The 22314-nt window shown below is 47.3% G+C and overlaps 1 protein-coding gene across 4 annotated transcripts in view; it reads right to left on the bottom strand.

Moving 5' to 3' along the window:
- Positions 1-22314, bottom strand: part of CUX1 (cut like homeobox 1) — a 465449-nt gene that overhangs the window by 440908 nt on the left and 2227 nt on the right. The gene's annotated exons all lie outside the window — the stretch shown is intronic.

Genomic DNA, 22314 nt, shown 5'->3' on the forward strand with positions numbered 1-22314 from the left:
CTCAGCACTTTGGGAGGCTATGGCAGGCGGATCACGAGGTCAGGAGTTTGAGACCAGCCTGACCAACATGGTGAAACCCCGTCCCCAATAAAAATACAAAAAAAATTAACCAGGTATGGTGGCGCATGTGCCTGTAGTCCCAGCTACTCAGGAGGCTGAGACAGGGGAATTGCTTGAACCCGGGAGGCAGAAATTGCAGTGAGCCAAGATCACGCCACTGCACTCCAGCCTGGGAGACAGAACCAGAGTCTGTCTCAAAAAAAAACTACGATTCAAAAATGAAAACATTTTTAGAAAATTACAAAATGCCAACGCTGGCATAAGAATAGAAAACCTGCATAGACCAATTACAAAGAAGTGAAATGTTAAATGCCTCCCAGCCACCATTCTAAAGTCGCAGTCAGGCCCTGATGGTTTCAAAGATGAGCTATCAAATTTTAAGATACAGATAATCCTCATGTTATATAAACCATTCCAACACAATTTTTACCCATTTCATGAGGCGAGTAAACCTCCATTCCAACTGAATAAGGATAAGAAAATGATAGGCCAATTTCCCTTAATAACACAGATTTGAAATCTGTAAATAAAATCCAACAATATCTTTAAAATACAAGAGGAACAAGAGTATCCCAGAATGCAATAAATGATTCAACATCATATAGTCAATCAACGTAATTTGCCACATTCATAATCTAAGGGATAAAAATTGCATGGACATGAATAGATCTTAAGGAAAAAAATTTGCAAGAGAATAACACCTATTTATAACAAAAACAATTCTCCAAAACCTAGGGAAGGGGGAGTTAAGGTAGTTCCTTCACCGGGTTAAAGCTTCTACCAAAATTCTCCTTTGGTAGAAGGAGAAAGAAAAGGTCAGCCTCTATCACCACTACCATGTAACTGAGTCCTTGAGATTCTAGCTAGCAAGTCACTCCACTCTGAGAATCAGAAGGAGAGGAACTAATAAAAACTTGCATTTTTTGCATATAATACTATCTCCAGAGAAAACACAACAGAATCAAGTTAACTAGTAAAAACATTAACAGAAAGCTTCCCAGCTTCAAAATCAACAAAAACCAATTGTTTTCTCTATACCACAATAATCTATTAGAACTTTTTTTTATTTAAAAAACTGTAACGGACAGCATAGTGGCTCATGCCTATAATCCCAATACTTTGAGAGGCCGAGGCGGGCAGATCACCTGAGGTCGGGAGTTTGAGACCAGCCTGGCCAACATGATGAAACCCCGTCTGTACTAAAAATACAAAATTTAGCCTGGTGTGGTGGTGTGCACCTGTAATCCCAGCTACTGGGGAGGCTGAGCCAGGATAATCGCTTGAACCCAGGAGGTGGAGGTTGCAGTGAGCTGAGACTGCCCCACTGTACTCCAGCCTGGGCAACAAGAGCAAAACCGTGTCTCAAAAAAGCAAGAAAATCGACAAAGCACTCGCATGTGAAGCACACAAGGAGCTCTTGCAAATCAACTAAAAGATGGTAAACAGTTAAAAAAAAGAAGGAGGAGGAGGAGGAGGAGGAGGAGGAGGAGGAGGAGGAGGAGGAGGAGGAGGAGGAGGAGGAGGAGGAGGACGACAAACTATATGACCAGGCAATTTACAAAAGGCAAAATCTAAAAAGCTAACAAGTATAAAACAAGGCTTATCACAAAGATCAACTTCCCTGGTCATCAGAGAAAATGACGCGACACTGAACTACCACTTTAAAACCATCACACTGGCAAAAAATATCTCCACAAAACACGGATGAGGTTGTGGGGAAAAGAAACTCTCACGACTGTGGGTGGAAGAGAAAGTGGAACAGCCGCACCAGGAAGCGATCGGAGGTGCTTTGTGAAAGGAGGAACACTTTCTGGCCAGACCCTGCAAGCCTGCTCCTGGATCCTGGTCAGGGACGTGTGTAAGAATGTTCCCAGCAGCGCTGTGCATGGAGCTGGTGGGGGTCAGATGCCACCGAGGGGGACCGGACCCAGGGAAATGGACATGTGAGCTAGGGTGCTGCTATGGACTGAACTGTGTCTACCCGCCTCAGATTCATACATTGAAGCCCCAGCCTCCACGTGATGGTACTTGGAGGTGTGGCCTTTGGGAGGGCGTGAGGATGAGATGAGGCCACTAGGGTAAAGCCCTCATGATGGGATTAACATACTTACAAACAGGAGATACCAGAGAGCTGGCTTGCCTGCCTGCACACACTCTCTGCTATGTGACGACACAGCAAAAACGAGGCTGTCTGCAAGCCAGGAAAAGGCCCGGCACCAGGGACCACACTGGCCCGTACCCGGATCTCCAACTTTCCAGCCTCCAGAACTATGAGAGATAAATATGTGTTGTGTAAATATGTGAAAGCCAACCCGTCTATCGTATTCTGTTACGGCACTCTGCGCAGATTAACAGAGGTGAATTCTGAAGATGGATTTTTTCTTTTAGATGGCGTTTCACCTTTGTTGCCCAGGCTGGAGTGCAATGGCATGGTCTCGGCTCACTGCAACCTCCATCTCCTGGGTTCAAGTGATTCTCCTGCCTCAGCGTCTCCAGTAACTGGGACTACAGGCACCTGCCCCCACACCTGGCTAATTTTTTGTGTTTTGGTAGACACGGGGTTTCATTATGCTGGCCAGGCTGGTCTCGAACTCCTGATCTCAGGTGATCCACCGGCCTCGGCCTCCCAAAGTGCTGGGATTACAGGCATGAGCCACTGCATCTGGCCCTGAAGATGGATTTCAATGCAGCTGTCATAACAAACAAAATTCACAGGGAATGACATACACAACAAGACGTCTCAAAAACTGTGATGAGTGAGCTTGGGCGAGGTGGCTCACGCCTGTAATCCCAGCACTTTGGGAGGCTGAGGCAGGTGGATCACCTGAGATGATGAGTTCAAGACTGGCCTGGCCAACATGGTGAAACCCCATCTCTACTAAAATACAAAAAATTAGCTGGGTGTGGGCAGGTGCCTGCAGTCCCAGCTGCTGGAGAAGCTGAGGCAGGAGAATCGTTTCAACCCAGGAGGCGTAGGTTGCAGTAAGTCGAGATTGTACAGCTGCACTCTAGCCTGGGCGACAGAGTGAGACTCTGTCTCTCCAAAAAAAAAGTGTAATGAGTGAAACGGAGGAAGAAAAAGATTTAGGGCACAATGCACGCTTATGAATTAAAACCACATATACACACAAAACAGGCCACATATTTTAGAAGTTTGCATCCATATTTTATATGCATAATTAGTAGAGTAGAATGAGGAAAGGGGGCTGAAATGAGAATGGACCCTAAAGGAGGGAAAAACTGAATATATTAAATTGTGATGTGCTAGGAAGGGAGTGAGTGTAAAAACCCTTATAATTGTCTTGAGAATTTTGTTATTTTTTATTTATTTATTTATTTTTACAGGGTCTCACTCTGTTGCCCAGGCTGGAGTGCAGTGGCACAATCGTAGCTCCCTGCACCTTCGACCTCCTGGGTTCAAGCGATCCTCCCACCTCAGCCTCCTAAGTTACGTGGGACCACAGTGTGCATCACGATGCCCAGCTACTTTTGGATTTTTCTGTAGAGAGGGGGTTTCACTATATTGCCCAGTCTGGTCTTGAACTCCTGGGCTCAAGCAATCCACCCGCCTCAGCCTCCCAAAGTGCTGGGACTGCAGGCGTGAGCCACCACACCCAGCCAGATTTCAGTATCTTTAACATGATAGAACTGGCAAGATGTCCTTAAACATTTAAAATTTATAGTGAACTGAGCTGAAATTGAGCTTGTTTCTATCCACAGAGGAGGTAAGATTTACCCATCCGAGTTGACAGACTCACTGAGATACACATACACAACTAAAAAAAGATTTGGTATTTCGCTGTAACGTATGGAACCTGCCAATTTCATTCACAATTTATGCCAGCTTCTAATTATACTTTACTGAATATTAACCATTCTAATTGCTTAATGTTTTATTGGCGGGATCTAACGTATTGAGGGACATCTGGCTTGGCAAATGGAATTCTGCTGTCTTTAGAAAACAGAGCTTAGAGGACATATGTCCTCCTCACACTCTCAAATATACCTGTAACCCAGACCAGTGCATCTCAAAGGCATCACTCTAAGTTCCCACCAAGTCAAAGCCGTGCACAGCAAGCTTCTAGAACCTGGATTTTCATTGTAGAAGGTTGTTTCAGATGCTCTTCCAGCTCCAAATAACAGAATGGCCAACTACAAATGATGAGGAAATCTGACTTTCTCAGGCCACAGAAAAATGGGGACGGGGCACCACAGGACTGGCTCAATCTGCAGCTCAGAGCCATCAAGGGCCCAGTTTCCTTCATCTTCCTGCTCCATGTCCTCTGTGATTTTTACTCTGTCTCCCCTGCCCCCCACCGCACCCATGCTGGGATGGTGGTAGCAGGTGGGGGCAGCCTCTTCCCCCACAGGCACGTCCGTTTCTCCAGCCAAAAACGAAGTGAAATGCCCCCTGGCCGGGGAGATGGCACGGCCAGGATTCTTCTTTTTTTTTTTTTGAGACGGAGTCTTACTCCGTCACCCAAGATGGAGTGAGGTGGCCTGATCTCAACTCCCTGCAACCTCCACCTCCCGGGTTCAAGTGATTCTCCTGCCTCAGCCTTCTGAGTAGCTGGGACTACAGGTGTGTACCACCACGCCCAACTAATTTTTTGTATTTTTAGTAGAGACAGGGTTCCATCATGTTGGCCAGGCTGGTTTTGAACTCCTGATCTCAGGTGATTCACCCACCTCGGCCTCCCAAAGTGTTGGGATTACAGGCGTGAGCCACCGCGCCTGGCCAAGGATTCATTTAGAGAAGCCTCAGGCTTCATCACCCGGGAACAGGGGTCCAGTGGGGTGAGGAGGGCCAGTGGGGTGAGGAGGAAGGAGGACTGGGTGGGCAATCAACTCTCATCCCAAACTGCACGACAGTCATTTTTTTGTAGAGATGGGGTCTCACTATGTTGCCCAAGGTGGTCTGAAACTCCTGGGCTCAAGCAATCCACCTGCTTGAGCACAAAATCACTTTGTACACAGCAGTGGTTCGCAGGGGAGCACCTACACCCCAGGAGAGATCCGAGGAAGAGATGGCGTGACAGCCAGGGCAGAAGAAGGCAAGATGGAAAGGCCCAGGTGTTAAAGGAGCGTTCTGGAGAACAAACGGGACTAACACATCAGAGCTCAAAATGCAACAATGCGGGGAGGTGGGGACGGCTAACGGCTACAAAAAAATAACAATCAATGAATAAGGTCTAGTATGTGATAGCACAACAGGGAGACTATAGTCAATCATAATTTAATAGTACATTCTAAGATAACTAACTTTCCGCCTCCCGGGTTCAAGCAATTCTCCTGCCTCAGCCTCCCAAGTAGCTTAGATTACAGGCATGCGCTACCACACCCAGGCTAATTTTTAAAACATTTTTTAGTAGAGATGGGGTTTCACCATATTGGTCAGGCTGGTCTCGAACTCCCAACCTTGTGATCCGCCCACCTCAGCCTCCCAAAGTGCTGGGATTACAGGCGTGAACCACCTCTCCTGGCCCTTATTTATTTATTTTTGACACAGAGTTTCACTTTGTTGCCCAGGCTGTAGTGCAGTGGCACAATCTCGGCTCACTGCAACCTCTGCCTCCTAGGTTCAAGATACTCTCCTGCCTCAGCCTCCAGAGTAGCTGGGATTACAGACACCCGCCACCACGTCCAGCTAATTTTTGTATTTTTAGTAGAGATGGGATTTTGCCACATTGGTCAGGCTGGTCTCGAACTTCTGGCCTCAAGTGATCCGCCCGCCGAATGGTACATTATATGAATTTTATTTTTAAAACAAAAGTCACAGGACAAAGGTACTGTGTCAAAAGAATTGCTCTCTGCACCAGGGCAACAAGTGGCATGTTTAGAACAGAAGAAATGTTCTTTTTAAGAATACTCTGAACCTTCCTGGCTCTCCTTTAAAAAAGGAACTTTTAAAAACTCACTGGGCACGCATATGTCTTTAGTCCTGTTCTTTCTTTAAAAATAGAAAACAAGGCTGGGTGTGGTGGCTGACGCCTATAATCCCAGCACTTTGGGAAGCTGAGGCAGGTAGATCACCTAAAGTAGGGAGTTTGAGACCTGCCTGGCTAACAAGGCAAAACTCCATCGCTACTAAGAATACAAAAATTAGCTGGGCATGGTGCTGCATGCCTGTAATCCCTCTACTCGGGAGGCTGAGGCAGGAGAATCGCTTGAACCAGGGAGATGGAGGTTACAGTAAGCCAAGATTATGTCACTGCACTCCAGCTGGGTGACAGAGTGAGACACCATCTCCAAAAAATAAATGAAAATCCGTAAGACATTTAGGTATCTGAATGGACCTAATACAAATATCCCCCTAGCTACGCTTTGAAGCAAGAAGCCCTGATGCCAGGACAGCACACCTAGCCCATGAAACAAGGGAGAGTGGAACACCCGGTCCACAGCACTGCGAGTACCTCTCCAGGCCAAGCACACTGGCTCACACCTATAATCCAGCACTTCGGGAGGTTGAGGCGGGCGGATCACTTGAGGTCAGGAGTTTGAGACCAGCCTGGCCAACATGGCGAAACCCCATGTCTACTAAAAGTTAGCTGGGCATGGTGGTAAGAGCCTGTAATCCCAGCTACTCGGGAGGCTGAGGCAGAATTGTTTGAATCTGGGAGGTGGATGGAGGTTGTGGTGAGCCAAGATAGCGTGACTGCACTCCTGCCTAGGTGACAGAGGGAGACTCCATCTCAAAAAAAAAAAAAAAAAAAAGGAAAAAAAAGGAAAGAAAGGAAGAATCAGCTTTTCAGATAGAGACACATCTCTCTGAAACAGAACACTAGGCACTGAATGCCACCCCTGGGCACCGCCCTGTGGATTCCACTTGCAGATTCTTCCCTGGAAGAATTGTGACAGCAGAATGTCTGGGGACAAGCAAAGGCACGTGGCTGCGCAGGGACAGGACAGGATCGGAGGGGCCGGCCCAGCACCCCACCCACTCCATCCTCGTGTGAACGCTGTACGGCCCATTATAGGACAGACGTCGCACCCCCCGTTAGAAGGAGACGCCAAGTGCCCTGATTTAGGGGGGACATCGCCTCCTCCCAACACAAAATAAAACTGATCTGCAAAAACGATGCAGTCCTTCAGGGAGGGCTAACACTGCAGAGCTCTGTTTTAGGGTCTGATGCCACAGCTGACAGGTCCCAGAGCCCTGGACTTAGCCTCCTGGAAATACTACAGCACAGTAACAGTTTTTAACTTGGTATCCATCTCCTGCTCTCCCATGCCCTGAGGCGACTGTCGCACTTTCTCCCTGCTCCACAAGCTTGCTTTGGGATTCTCTTTTTTTTTTTTGAGACAGAGTCTTCCTCTTGTTCCGTCACCCAGGCTGGAGTGCAATGGCACTGTTACAGGTCACCGTGGCTTCCCACTCCTGGGCTCAAGCAATCCTCCTGCCTCAGCCTCCTGAGTAGCCAGGATTACAGGTGTGAGCCACCATGCTGGGCTAATAGCCAGGATTACGGGTGTGAGCCACCATGCTGGGCTAATTTCTTTTGTTTCTTTTCCTTCCCTGTAGAGATGGGGTCTCACTATGTTGCCCAGGCTGGTCTTGAACTCCTGAGCTCAAGCAATCCTCCTGCCTCAGCCTCCTAAAGTATTGGTATTAGAGATGTGAGCCACCGTACTCGGCTAATTTCGTTTTTTTCGTTTTTTCTGTAGAGACAAGGTCGCACCGTATTGCCCAGGCTGGTCTTGAACTCCAGGACTCAAGAGATCCTCCTGCCTCAGCTTCCCAAAGTATTGGTATTACAGGTGTGAGCCACTGTACCTGGCTTGCCTTTCTGATGCTTAAACCCTTCACGTTCACTGGAACACACCCTCCCTCCTTTTTCTCAGGAAAATAGGTGAATCAGAGGAGAATGCTCTCAGCCTCCTGTAGCCAGCCCTGAAGTTACTTGCCCAGTAAGACTTCTCTTTAACCTGCAGACAAGTCCAAGGCCTCCCACCCCGAAGCAGCTCCTCCCTGCACACCGCGGCCCTCCCCGGCCCCTCCCGGCATGACCTTGGAGCTGTTTCTGGTAAGGTGGGAACCAGGGGCACCGGAGCAGTCCGTAGGGCAGCCAGCTGACCCCAGTGCAGCCGCTCCGATGCAGTCCTAGTACCGAGCAGACAGGAGCCCCCAGCAGTAGGTACCTGCCTTGCCACCAGGTATCACTATAATTAGTCATTGTCACTGAAGCTGAATGCAATTAATTACATAATTTTGAAAGGTTCTGGTTTACTTCCATTAGAATGACATCATGAAACAAGGGAATTACAAAGGATTACAGACAGAAAGCAAATAGGGATGAATCAAGGAACTCCAAGCCAACTCCCCGCGTGTGTGAGTCACATCCAACACCGAAGTGTGGGTCCTGTCGCCCCACTTGTGTTTGATAAATGTGTGGGGCCTGGCTGGGTGGATGTCTGCACAGTGCCCGCCTCTGGAGGTGCCAGCGCCCTGCACCGCAGGCGCTGGGGACACAGTGAGCTCACTGGATGTGCCAGGGGACGCTGATGACCACACCCTCCACAGGCTGTTCCCTGCCCCTGCTATTCCCCTCAGTTTTCTGGACCCCTCTGGAGGCCTGCGGAAATGTCACTCATCCAGCCCCATCTCACCCATCACCCCTCAGCGGTCTGGGATGCCAGGGCCTGGGCACACTGAGTCTGGCATGGCCACAGCCTGGCATCCTCTTGCCAGCCATGACCACCACACTCTCCTGGTTCTATTGCCACCCCTCCCTCCTCAGTCTAGCCTGCCTTTCATATGTGGCTTCCGAAAGGATCCTCCGAAACACATCCTGACAACTGAACCGTCCCTCTTCAGTTTAAAAATCGGGGCCAGGGGCAGTGGCTCAGGCCTGGAATCACAGAGCTTTGGAAGGCCAAGGCAGAAGGATCGCCTGAGGCCAGGAGTTCAAGGCCAGCCTGGGCAACACAGAGAGATCCCTGTCTCTAGAAAAAATGCCAAAAAATTGGCCCGGTATGGTGGTGCATGGCTGTAGTCCCGGTTACTCAGGAAGCTGAGGTGGAAGGATCGCTTGAGCCCGGGAGGTTGAAGATGCAGTGAGCTATGATCACACCACGATACTGGAGGCTGGGTGACAGAGTGAGACTCTGGCTCTAAAAAAAAAAAATAATAATAATAATAAATTATTTCTCAGGGCCTTCAGAAGACATAGGTGACTCTGTGGGGCTTTGCATACCAGTCCTGCTGTTCCCTGGGCACTCAAGCTATACAGGTCATTTATTCCCTGCCTTTGTTTCCCATCTCCCCTGTAAGAATGTCAGTTCCAGCTGGGCGCAGGGCTCATGCCTGTAATCCCAGCACTTTGGGAGACTGAGGTGGGCAGATCACCTGAGGTCAGGAGTTTGAGATCAGCCTGGCCAACATGGCAAAACCCCGTCTCTACTAAAAATGCAAAAAATTAGCCAGGTGTGGTGGCATGCACCTGTAATCCCAGCTATTCAGGAGACTGAGACAGAAGAATCACTTGAACCCAGGAGGCGGAGCTTGCAGTGAGGTGAGATTGCCCCACTGCTGCACTCCAGCCTGGACGACAGAGCAAGACTGTCTCAAAAAAAAAAAAAAAAAAAAAGAATGTCAGTTCCTTGAGGGCAAGGATTCCCTACTCTCTGATCACCCAATCCCTGTGCTGGAATGCTGCCTGCACACAGCAGACACTCAATAAACGCTCAACAACGGCCTAAATAAGTCTCTGGAGTGAGACAGCCAGAGACCATCTTTCCAAACCCCTCCTCTGCCCACACAGCAGACACATCCAACCAGCTGCCATCTGACACCTTGGGATACCCCATGTGTCCTGCATTCTCTGACCAACCAGCAGGCCAGGAATGTGTCTCTCTGGTTAACCCAGGCCGGGGGTGTGTTTCTCTGGGTAACCCAGGCTGGGAGTGTGTTTCTCTGGGTGACCCAGGGGCTTGAACAGGATCCATTCAAGTCATCAGGCCCCATGGAGATGTGATCAGAACACGAAGCGACGACGCAAGGCCCCAACAGCCTATGAAAAAGATGAGTCACCCTGAAACACACAGAACTGCCAACAACTTCACTCCAATTCGCTGCGTTATTTTTGAGACCAGTGCACATTTTTGCACATTTTCTCTTTAAATTTATAATTTTTTAACATAACAAAGTGCATCATTACCAAAAAAAAAAAAAAAAAATCAGGCATGCAAGAGTCATCTGGGCCGGGCGCAGCGATCTCACGCCTATAATCCCAGCACGTTGGGAGGCTGAGACAGGAGGATCACTTGAGCCCAGGAGTTTGAGACCAGCCTGGCCAACATAATAAGACCCTGTCTGTACAAAAATATGTAAACAAAATAGCTAGGTATGGTGGGACACGCCTGAGATCCCAGCTATGAGGGAGGCTGAGGCAGGAAGATCACTTGAGCCCAGGAGTTTGAGACCAGCCTGGCCAACATAATGAGACCCTATCTGTACAAAAACATATTTAAAAAACTAGCCAGGCATGGTGGGGCATGCCTGTGGTCCCAGCTGCAAGGGAGTCTGAGACAGGAGGATCACTCGAGCCTGGGAGTTTGATGCAGCAGAGAGCTATGACTGCACCACTGCAGTCCACAACAGAGCAAGACCTGGTCTCAAAACAACAAAAACAAAAGCCTCTGCAGCCAGAGTGGCCCAGAACCTCAATTTTCCAGTACAGTGATAATTCCCCGAGGAAAAGAAGCTAAGAGCTCAGGGATGCGGCTGTTTCTCTCAGGCCAGACGGCTGCTGGGCACGTGTCTTATGAAATCCGTCTCTTAGAAAACACTCGCCCAGCATCCCATGTAGTTCAGAGCAGAACCCTGCGTGATGGGTGCCGCCCCGACCATGGCAGGGGGTCTGCAGGAACATGAGCGCGACATGCAGAGGCTACATCAACCTGTCTCCCAGGGGCTTGGAGAGTGGGGATCTCGTTTTGACCGTCACAGGGTTAAGTATAAGGATCAGTATCTATGGGCAATTTGCTCCCCAGCACACAGGGGCATCAGGCCAGGCATCTCAGAGGGAAGTCCTGTAAAGAGACTCCCCATCCAGTGCTCACTGAACCACCCACGAACAGGGCAGGCCTCTCCTCCAGTGCCCTCAGGCCCCGTGACCAGGCCTCTCTTCTGCCTAACAGTTCCCCAAAACTCTCCCACCAAATCTGCTTCATGCACGGATAGGGCATCTGAGGATAACGAGTAATGCAAGAGTGGGGCTCCTTGCAGCCCAAGCCACAACCGTATCCCAACTGTCAGATGAAGTTTGCTAACCAGAATGGCGGGGGAGCCGTGATTCTGTCATCAGATGACCCTTCTCTGCAGGGCTGAGTTTGAAGTCTCCGGCCAGGGCAAGGCTCCAGCCAGGCCTCCCTGAGGCCTCAAGCCCACCCACCCAGGCCCCATTTCCATCCCCAGCTGCTCACTGCTAAGTGACCTAGACCCAGCCAAGCTCATCTTGGACAGCCCCTGAGAAGAGGTCCTTTCTAAGTCCCCGGATGACCCCACTGCTTTGGCTGAGGGTTGTCTAGGGAACGGCGGGGTCGGGACGAAAAGCACGCCTGGAGCTCAGCAACAGCAGGGATAAACCCCCGACACCAGGCTTCTCACCTACGGCGGGGACGCAGCTCCATAGAGCTGTCATGCAAATAACATGAAATAAACCGAGAGCCTAAGCCCGGGCCCACCCACCGCCCGTTCCCATGAAATGATTACTATTAGTGCAATGATTACTATTAGTAAATGATTATTGTTAGTTTTACATCCACTTGTCACCAGCGGATGGAAAACTGGATACGGTATGTAGGATGCAATCCTACAAGCAACATTCTCTCTCTCCACTACTCCTTTTACTAAAACATCAAGCCGTCCTCACTCCAGAACGGGGAAAGTCAAGACAAACGGGTGCTGTGCCAGTTCAAATTAATTCTTTACCCCACCCTGCCCCAAATAATGCAAAACTCTCAAGCACCAGCCAAAACTCCAACAAAATCCTCCTTGGGCTTCAACTCCAGGTTTCAACTCATCTTCCAGACTTCAGCACTCACCTCTCCACTGAGCTTAAAGCCTCCTTTTCCCCAGGAGCTCATTCCCTGGAATTCCCTCCCACCAGTCCCCCAAAGCCCCCATATCCCAAAGGGGGTACACCCCTTCCCCCTGCCTAGGGTGGCTCCTCTCCCTCCACCCTGTCCCTGCAGATGCCAAGCCCACCCCACCTTAGCCACCCCGCACTGGACCTGAGCATCCTGCCTCTCTAAGTCCTCCTCTCCCAGCCCTCACTTCCCAAATCCAAGCAAATGCTTCAGCAGCCAGACAGTGACGTCACCTCTACAAAAATATCCTAGGTACTTTCTTTGACTAAAGGAGGAGGCCGCAAAGCCCGCGGGGCCTATGAAGGCCACTGATCTGAAATGGGGCCGACCCAGAGTGGGGCGTGCCTTTGCTCAGACACAGGCCAGGCCCATGGGACGGGGTTTGGGGGACAAGGCAGACGTGAGACTTTCCTCCAATACTGACACCCAAACCTCCGTGTTTCTTGCTGCTGGGTTTCTCTTACATTTGTTGAGTTTTGAGAACTACAACATGCACCTTCCCCGTCCGTTCATCTGGGGAAGTTTCCTCCCATTCAGGCCATTGTCGGCAGAGTCGAAGAACAAATCTCTGTCAAAGAACTGTTCTGCTCGATGCTGTTTTTAAAAACGTGGATCTTTTTGTGTTCTATGTGCCACAAGTACAATTATACATACAGCGGACTCTTGAACCACAGGTTTGAACTCTGTAGGGCCACACAGGCATGGACTTTTTTTTCCATAACAAAAGTGGGGCTGGGCACAGTAGCTCACGCCTGTCATCCCAGCACTTTAGGAGGCCGAGGTGGGTGGATCATCTGAGGTCAGGAATTCTGAGACCAACCTGGCCAATGTGATGAAACCCCGTCTCTACTAAAATTTCAAAAATTAGCCGGGCATGGTGGCGGGCACCTAGAGTACCAGCTACTCAGGAGGCTGAGGCAGAAGAATCACTCAAACCAGGGAGGTGGAGGTTGCAGTGAGCCGAGATCGCACCACTGCACTCCAGCCTGGGTGATTCCATCCCAAAAAATAAAGTTACACTGAGCGAGCATGCTTCTCCTGACTCCCCCTCCACCTGTTCCACCCCTTCTGCCTCCACCAGCCTGAAACGGTGAGATCAACCCCTCCTCTTCCTCCTCAGTCTCCTCATTGTGAAGGCTAAAAGACCTTTCTGATGACCCATTTCTACCTTCTGATTAGTAAATACATTCTCTCTTCTTTATGATTTTCTTAATAACATTTTCTTTTCTCTAGCTTACTTCATTCTAAGAATACAGTATATCATGCATATAACATACAAAATACACGTTAATCAAGCGACTGTTTATGTTATTAGTAAGGCTTTCCACCATTGGTAGGTTATTAGTAATTAAGTTTTTGGGGAATCAAAAGTTCTGTGTGGGAGTGGTAGCTCATGCCTATAATCTCAGCACTTTAGGAGGCTGGGACAGGAGGATTACTTGAGCCCAGGACCTCAAGACCAGCCTGGGCAATAAAGCAAGACCCTGTCTCTACAAAAACATTTACAAATTAGCCAGTCGTGCTGGTGAGTGTCTGTAGTACCAGCTACTGGGAGGCTGAGGTGGGAGAATTGCTTGAGCCCAGGAGGTCCAGGCTATAGTCTGCTACGGTCGTGTCACTGCACTCTAGCCAGGGTGACAGAGTGAGACCCTGTCTGAAAAGAAAAAAGAAAATAATAGAAAGAAAAGAAAAGAAAAGGGAAGGAAGGAGAGAAAGAGAGAAAGAAAAGAGAAAAAAGAAAGAGAAAGAGAAGAGAGAAAGGGAGAGAGAAAGAAAAGAAAGAAAAAGAAATGAAAGGAAGAAAGGAAAGAAGAAAGAGAAAAAAGAAAGAAAAGAAAGAAAGAAGCAAAGAAAGAAAGAAAGAGGAAGGAAGGAAAAAAGGAAGAAAGAAGAGAGAGGGAAAAAGTTATATGTGGATTTTTTACTGTACAGGCGGCAGGGGCAGGGGTGGGGGCAGGTGGCGGGGGGTAGGGAACAGGGGCTGGGAAGGAATCAGCCCCTAACCCCCATGTTGTTCAAGGGTCAAGAGTCAAGCATATTTTAGCCAACACTTACGTTACTTTGTAAAGAAAGATAATTAATAAGACTGAAAATAACAGGTTACTTTGCAACCAAGGATAATTAATAGACTGAAAAAGAAACATCTATTCCAAAGGTATACCATCAGTAGCTTTAGAAACACAGTCGCTTTAATATAATCTGCTTGTTAAAATAGAAGAATTAAGTTTGCATTCTTAATCAGCTGAACAAGTCCTAAATCGGACACACGTGGTGGAGAGCAAGGGCCTGTGTGGCAGATGAAGTGGTGGGTACCCAAGGGATGATCAGGGCACAGGGAGGAAACCCAAGCTCAGAGGGGAGCCCTAGAAATCCCTGGCCACCCCACCACTGTTCTGCTGGAAAGCCTCCCTCCCACACCTCCCCAAGGGCACATAACTCAGTGGGCACCCCTGCCCACTCCCCCACCCACCTTCCAATCCCTTCCTGCAGCCTTCCCGAAGGCTCAGACACACAGCGCCATCCCAGCCCCAACCTTCCGGTGCTGCCTGCCCCTCTAGGCGGGAAGCCACTGCTATTCTAAATCTCCATCACTGCTGCTGGGCACACAGGGGCGAAGGAAAAAGGAATGCATGAAATAGGCTTGAAGGCTGGGCGCGGTAGTGGGTCACAAATGTAATCCTGGCACTTTAGGAAGCCAAGGAAGGAGGATCACTGGAGTCCAGGAGTTCGAAACTAGCCTGGGAACATGGGGAAACCCTGTCTCTACAAAAAACAGAAAAATCAGCCAGATGTGACGGTGTATGCCTGTAGTCCCAGTTACTCGAGAGGCTGAGGTGAGCGGGGGGTCCACGACGGTCACTTGAACCCAGCAGGTCAAAGCTTCAGTGAGCTATGATCTTACCACTGCACTCCAGCTGGGGCAACAGAGCAAGACCCTTCCTCAAAAAGTCAAAAACAAAAAAGATTCTGAAATAGGCTTGAAGTTCAGATGTACAGAGGGAGGAGGAGGGAGCTTCCCCAAATAAGCAAGATTCTGGAGTCATTCTAGCAGGGATGGAAAGGGTTTAGGTGGGGCAGAAGGGACCATCAGGAACTCTGCATGCTACCCTAAGGAACATGGTCTCCACTCTGCGCCCGAGTGGGCCACCGTGGACGTTTAAGGAGAGGGATGGCATGATGAAATCAATGGTTTGGGAAGATTAATCTGCCAGCCGCATTTATAATGGATTGCGACCTGTTTCAAATGGGCAGTTTTGAAACAAGTAAACGACGATGCAGTCAGCTCCTGTGTGTTAGAAAGACTTGGCTCTCACACACAATAAGCAGCCCCCAAAACTAACTGCAAACACACACACACACACACACACACACACACACACACACGCGCGCGCGCGCACATTTCATTAAGGTATCAGGCCGTTTTAAGATGACAGCATAATTATATACCAACACAGAGCCACGTAAAACAATCGCAAACTACTTCTTACTCCCCTGACGACATTCAACCATTACTGGCAATGTCCCTCCTCTCCCAGTCTCAGGTCAATGCTGACAAACTGTGTGACCAGGGCTGAGGACCAGGTGGAAGGGAAGAGGTGACCGAGCCTTCTCTCTGGGATGGCCAGCTCTGGGTGGTGGTTTTATGATTCTGTAGCACAGATCTTTTCCAAGGGACCCAGCCACCTCGTGGTCCTCCAGGCTCACTGGTAACTGCAGGCTTCTGGATCCCCCAAGGAGCAGAAACCTGACTCCAAACCTGAACTTGTCTACCACTTGGCTGAGTGACGAGACAGCACGCATTACTGTGTAAGAAACGAGTTGAGATACGGGCGAAATAAAGCAATTCTGGTAAATGAATGTTTCTACACTGGTTTAAACACATGCTCCTCTGCTCTCAATTTTCTGTCTCAAACCTGTACGACTTATAACATCTCTGCTGTGTGAACAGGAAGGGAAGACGGGATTTGATTTACAGCCCTGGTTGTAATTTTAGCTGTAATCTCTATATATTGGGGATTCCAGCCCTTTTCCTTGTGAAAGGTTGGTGTTTCCGGGCGGTTGCTATGCATGCTCTCGGTGAGGTCAGAGCAGAACCGTGTGCCACAGAAATAGTTCACTGGACCCAGGACTGCATGGGTTCAAGTTCTGGGTCAACCACTGTGGTAAAAAGAAAATAATGTGTTTGACCATTATCTGCCGCACCTTTCAGAGTGACAGAGATGGTGACAGGAGCCACAGAATGTTCCCAGTTCCAGAGAGAGAACAAAAGTCTTTTCCAAACCTCATCAAAAAAGTACATGTATACGATTCCCTCCAGCGAGAATTTTATTTTTAATTTTCATTTACATAGTATCTTTCTTCCAAGAATCTCAAAATAATGGAGCTGTACAAATTAGTTTTTTATAAAAAAAAAAAAAAAAACAGTTGTCACAACACAGGAGGGGACAAGCTTGGCAGGGCAGGAGAAGGGCAAGAAGTGACAGGCAGTCCTGACGCCAAGGGCCCCAGCTGGCACCCGGAGGCTGAGGGCGGCTCCGAGCCGGGCCTTTCCTCACTCACCGCAGCCCACGGCTTTACCAGTGTTCACACAGCTTCAGGCACTTCAAGACAAACATTTACCTTGGGTATTATCTGCTACCTTTTATCAAACTGTTTTTATCTAAATAACCATTTCTTCCCTAGAAACAGGAGGGGAAAGTGGCAATAAACCAGAGAAACTTACAGGCCCAAAACAACCATAGAAAAAAGGTGTCTAAAAAGAGTGGAGGCCGGGCGCAGTGGCTCACACCTGTAATCCCAGCACTTTGAGAGGCCGAGGTGAGTGGACTGCTTGGAGGTCACGGGTTTGAAACCAGCCTGGCCAACATGGTGAAACCCCGTCTCTATTAAAAACAAAAATGAGCTGGGCATGGTGGCATGCACCTGTAATCCCAGCTACTGTGGGGGCTGAGGCACAAGAATCACTTGAACCCGGTGGGTGGAGGTTTCAGTGAGCAGAGTTTGCACTCTGCATGCCAGGATGGGTGACAGAGTGAGACTATGTCTCAAAAAATAAAATAAAATAAAATAAAAGGAGTTGATATTCATTCTGTCTTACAGACATAAAATTATGTTAGAGAAAACAAAATCATAGCAATCCATTAGGGAGAAAGCACCAGTTTAAGAAAAACTGTCTTGCTTTTGGGGGGGAAATGTTAAGAAGCTTTTGTGTTGCATTTTGTTTTCTGGTTTGGTTTTTTGCTGGGTGGACAGGATCTGAATGTCTTATATTTAACAAAAAGCTGTCAACACCCAGATAAATTTTTAATGACGGTAAGACAGGCATTCTATTTCTCACTATTTCGCAATATTCGCTTAAGAAAGAGCTAATTTGTCAATTTGTTTTTCCCTTAACCAAATTCAGAACACCTCACAACCCATGGTTCACTTTTTAAAAAAATGTTCACTTCATTTCCTTATTGAATAAACACAGCCCAATAGAAAAGTATCTGCAAGAAAACAGGCGGTGTGCCGGTATCCACTCAAAGTCACTCGAAGAAAGAATAAGCCACTTCCCTGGTGTTTCAGAGTAAGCTCTGTTAATTTCCTCCTTGGTTAACTGCATCAATCACACATGATCAAGACCATCCAAGATTTCAAGCGTGGTTGATCGAATCAGCCGAGGCCCAGTCCACTCTGGCAGGTCTTGTTCTTTATAAAGGTTTGGGCCCCGTATTGGGCTCATTTTCACAAAGGCTTTCATGAAAGGATGCAGAACCTAGTCAGTTTCACTGACTGTGAAACTCCTGGCTAGCTACTTCTTGAGTTGCTGGCAGTGTTAGTAAATCCCTGGGAGGAACACTGCCATCCTTGGCTCAGTTCCAGTCACCTGTGTGATTATGTTTCCCTGTGTAGGAAGACCCCTGTGGGTGAGATCTGTACCAATCCTGCTTGTGCGGGAAGCCAGGGGATTGGGCGAGGAATTCTGTGGCCACGCTACCTGGGCTTCCCATGGCCCAGGGCTCTAATCAACACAAAACTTCTGCCAACGGTCCTGGGTCTCCTGCAGTAAGGAAATGCCTTTGGATTAAAATAAAGAAACTGACAATCTTTATTTTGTGCACTAACACCATCCTCTCTGAATTTAATTACAACAAAAGTAAAATTATTTTTATTAGAGAGGTGTTAGCTTTTTAAAGGGAAGGTTCTTGACGGTTTTGCAACAAATTAGATATCTTTATTTTTTTTTTCCTGAGACAGAGTCTTGCTCTGTCACCCAGGCTGCAGTGCAGTCATTCGATCTCAGTTCACTGCAACCTCCACCTCCCAGGCTCAAGCAATTCTTGTGCCTCAGCCTCCTGAGTAGCTGGGATTATGAACATGCACCACGACGCTTGGCAAATTTTTGTATTTTTAGTAGAGATGAGTTTTCACCATGTTGGCCAGGCTAGTCTCAAACTCCTGACCTCAAGTGATCTGCCCACCTCAGCCTCCCAAAGTACTGGGATTACAGATGTGGGTTGCCGCACACGGCCTTAGACATCTTTTAAAAAGAGTGGTTCACCCCTCACTGTGTCATACCTGAACAGGGCAGCAGCACAAACACTTTTTAAAAATCTTTTTAAGTCGCAAGCCAGGTGCTTCAAAAGCTGTTTCGGGCGCAGCACAAATTAGGGGAACGGCACAGGTTTCCCTCAGTCCCGGGTCATTTCTTGTAGGGACACCTCCATCCCCGCCAGAGACAACTCTCCTCCATCAACCTTCTCAGAAGACAACTGAGAAGCAGGGCTCATTACAGCTCAGCGAATCTAAAACTGCTCATACAAAACCTTAGCTGTCCTCTGCGGGAAAATCCAGCACCTACACACAACCAAAACTTGGTTTCGAAACACATCCCAAAACCAGGGCGATCGACTGCTTTTCAAGACCACACCTTGAAAACTAGGATGGATCAAGTGACACAGTCAATTCCGAGGGCCCTGCCATTAATATTTTACAAAAATATCCCCTTCGCCAAGTTAACACTCTTTTGGTTGCTAGTGGAGTTTATATCTCTTAAGTGTATACTTTTTTTTGAGGTAGGGGGAGTATCTTCTTTCTGAATTCTAAATCATTATCAGGGTATAATAAAATGTACCTACATGCTCAGGTCAGTCAAGGGTTCATCAGGTCAGAAGTCACAAATGAATTCACAAATTCTTTGCTATAAAAGTCATAATAATACTGTTTTTCAATCGCTTGTCTATGCCATCAGATTCCTTTTCACCCCATTATCTGCACACACACACACTTCTCTCGGCATTTAGACATTCACAAGTATCCGGTTCCTAAAACGCCCAGCATGACTGCTTCGTCCAGGTAAATAACAGTGGGACATAAGGAGAGGCTGTGGGGCCCCTCTTCAAATAGCTTCGACAAAACGAATGGCTATAAGTGAAAAGTGTCCCTGGGCTTTGCTATAAAAAGACTCAAACATGGGATTCCAAGAATTCCACCTGTTTCCAATTAGATACCAGAATTGCTTGAGTGTTTAAGCTACATTCGCTTGCTACTTACACAAAACAATTCTTCCGGGTTTTTTGAACATTTTAAATACGTTAAAATAAGATTAAGGGTCTGGTTTAAACAATCGGCGGCAGGGAAATTTGAGTAGAAACCAAAACTCTCTCTCTGCAGCGATAACTCGGGGCTTCAGACAAAACAAAGGGACAAGACAGACAAATTTCTGTCTTTGACAATTACTAATAGAAGTCACTTTTCATGGGGAGAGCAATTATATTTTTTTAAAGTTATATATGCAGTAATTTTAAATAGGTCTTAAGTAATTTCTACAATAACTCACTATCCTATATATCTGAATAGAATAATGTTAGAGTTGCCTTTTGTAGCATTTGTGTTACAATTGGTCAGATAGAGCCGGCTGTGAAATTTACATGTGACAAATGTGTAAACTATTTGAAATGGAAAAAGCACCAGTAGGAATTTAACCTACCTCTGTAGGATTCTTCATACGGTGAATTTCTGTGTTTACAAAATTTACAAGTTTTCCCCTAACAAATGTGTCCTTCCTTCATTTCACTACAAACAGACGTTCCTGGGGCATTACAGAGGAGCTGAAACGAAAGTGGATTTTCTACTTCCAGCCTTGTTTTCTCCCCTAAGACGCAGAGAGTGAGTTCAGCCTCAGGACCGGTTTTGATCGTTCACTGCTACAGGTAGACCCCGAGGGGAATCAGAGAGCACAAACTATTGTTTCTGCACAGATACCATATAAACCCTGATGGAGTTTGTCTTAATTGTACAGCAACAGGAGACTTTTAAAATAGCCATTAAAGGTCTTAGGCTGAGCACACTTCACCAGACTGCATTTTAAACATTACCTCAGCGGATTTAGGAGAGAATCATTCCTAAAGGTATTGGACTATTTGGCCCTTTCAACTTTCTCAGGTTGGCTAACTACCCACAGAAGACACATGAAACTGACAATGCAGTCAAAGGGGTCTCTGTGGACTCAACTGCACCAGGAGTTGTTGCAGTAACACTATCCCTTCACCAACTTGCACCTTTAAGGAAAAAAAGAGTTTCACATAGAAAAAAACTTAAATCAGCTGCCAATGACCCCTTCCCACATCTAACCTCAAAGACACCCATACTAAAAGAACCAAGAAAACAAAAACAGGAGCAGCAGCAGTGTAATTTCTTGAATCGTTATTTTATACAGGGTACTAGGTGGGACATTTTAGTTAAAATAATATTATGGCGAGCAGTACTGGACAGCCAGTAACATACACATTTCCACAGCGCGGGAAGAAGAGCCATCAGAAAATGGACTTTCAGCAAAACTGAAATTGATTTTTGATTCTGAAAAAGAAGGCAACTTTGAAAGCTGACTTGTTCAGAGGCTGCTTAAAGGGGAAAGCTGGTCACCATGTGGGAAGGCAGTCACTGGCAGGCCCCACCCCAAAGAGTTCAAAACTCCACCGACATACAGAGTGCCACGAGCTTGTCTTAGAAAGTGTCCTCTTTTCAATTATGTATTTAAAAGACAAATTTATGCAACGGTGCTTTTCTTATTTAAAAAGAAAACCCTGCTTTTTACAAGTCTGAGATAGGATAAAAAACTTGTCCAACTAGTCTTAGCAATGCCACAGCACTGAAACTTCCATACCACGAGCCTTTGGGAGTCAAAAGGAAACAGAATAAAACACAGTCTTCAGAAACTCTCTTCCTGAGCACTCACTCCTGTGCCAAGGCGGCAGCTTCAAGACCCAGGAAGCCGAGGGACAAGAACGCGGCCGCCCTGGCTCACTGGGTGGCTGCAGAGCTCCAGAACTGCCCAATCTCACCTGGACCAGCTGACGTCTCCAACCGTCTCCAAGCTGGATTTGTCTCTGCTGAGACCACTCAGCCTCTTTACTCCCGGGTGGCAACCCAATCTCAGTATAAAGAGGTCTGGAAGGATGAGAAGAATCTGAAACTAATGAATTCTCTCTCAAACTGTCGTCCTATTGGCTCACCGACTGTCGGTGGGAATTAACCAGACACCGACTCCGAAGGCCTCCTCAGGGCCCAGAGAAAGAACCACATTGGCCTTAGAGTTGAACTCTGACATTCCATATTCAATTGAAGTTTGCAAACCCATAGGAAATCATCTAAGGCCAAACCGTTAGCAAACACCAAAAGCAAAGGAGTGCTCAGTAAAAGAGGAACGACATTCAGATAAGGGATTTTGTTTTCGGGTTTGCTTTTGTTTCCTTCTTATAGATATTAAGAAGAAAGTGCAAGTAAACGGACGTGGAAACTTTCCCTGGAATCCTGGAGCTCTGAACCCCTGAAGAAGTAGCTAATATGGGGGACAGTACGGTTTAGAGTTCTTAAAATCTAGTAACTCTAGAAACCAAATCCATTTTCCAGGCAGTTTTGCCAGGATGCTCAAAAAAAGAAACTTCATTGATATTAAGCTAACGATGTCATATTAAGGAAGACAAGGGGAAAAAATAATACGCTTTGTCTCTTTAAAACTCTACAACGGGTTTTACAGTAAGCACAGGAATTAAATTATGGTAAAAGGGAGCTATTTTTACTAAAACAGGGTAGACCAATTTATCAAAAATGCCATTGGGCTGTGTTCATTACATCCAGGAATCTAATTTACACAATAGACACTTTGGAGTAATCTATTTT

Source organism: Aotus nancymaae, unplaced genomic scaffold (assembly GCF_030222135.1).
Source record: "Aotus nancymaae isolate 86718 unplaced genomic scaffold, 86718_ANA_hifiasm-v0.15.2.pri h1tg000012l, whole genome shotgun sequence".
NCBI lineage: Eukaryota > Metazoa > Chordata > Mammalia > Primates > Aotidae > Aotus > Aotus nancymaae.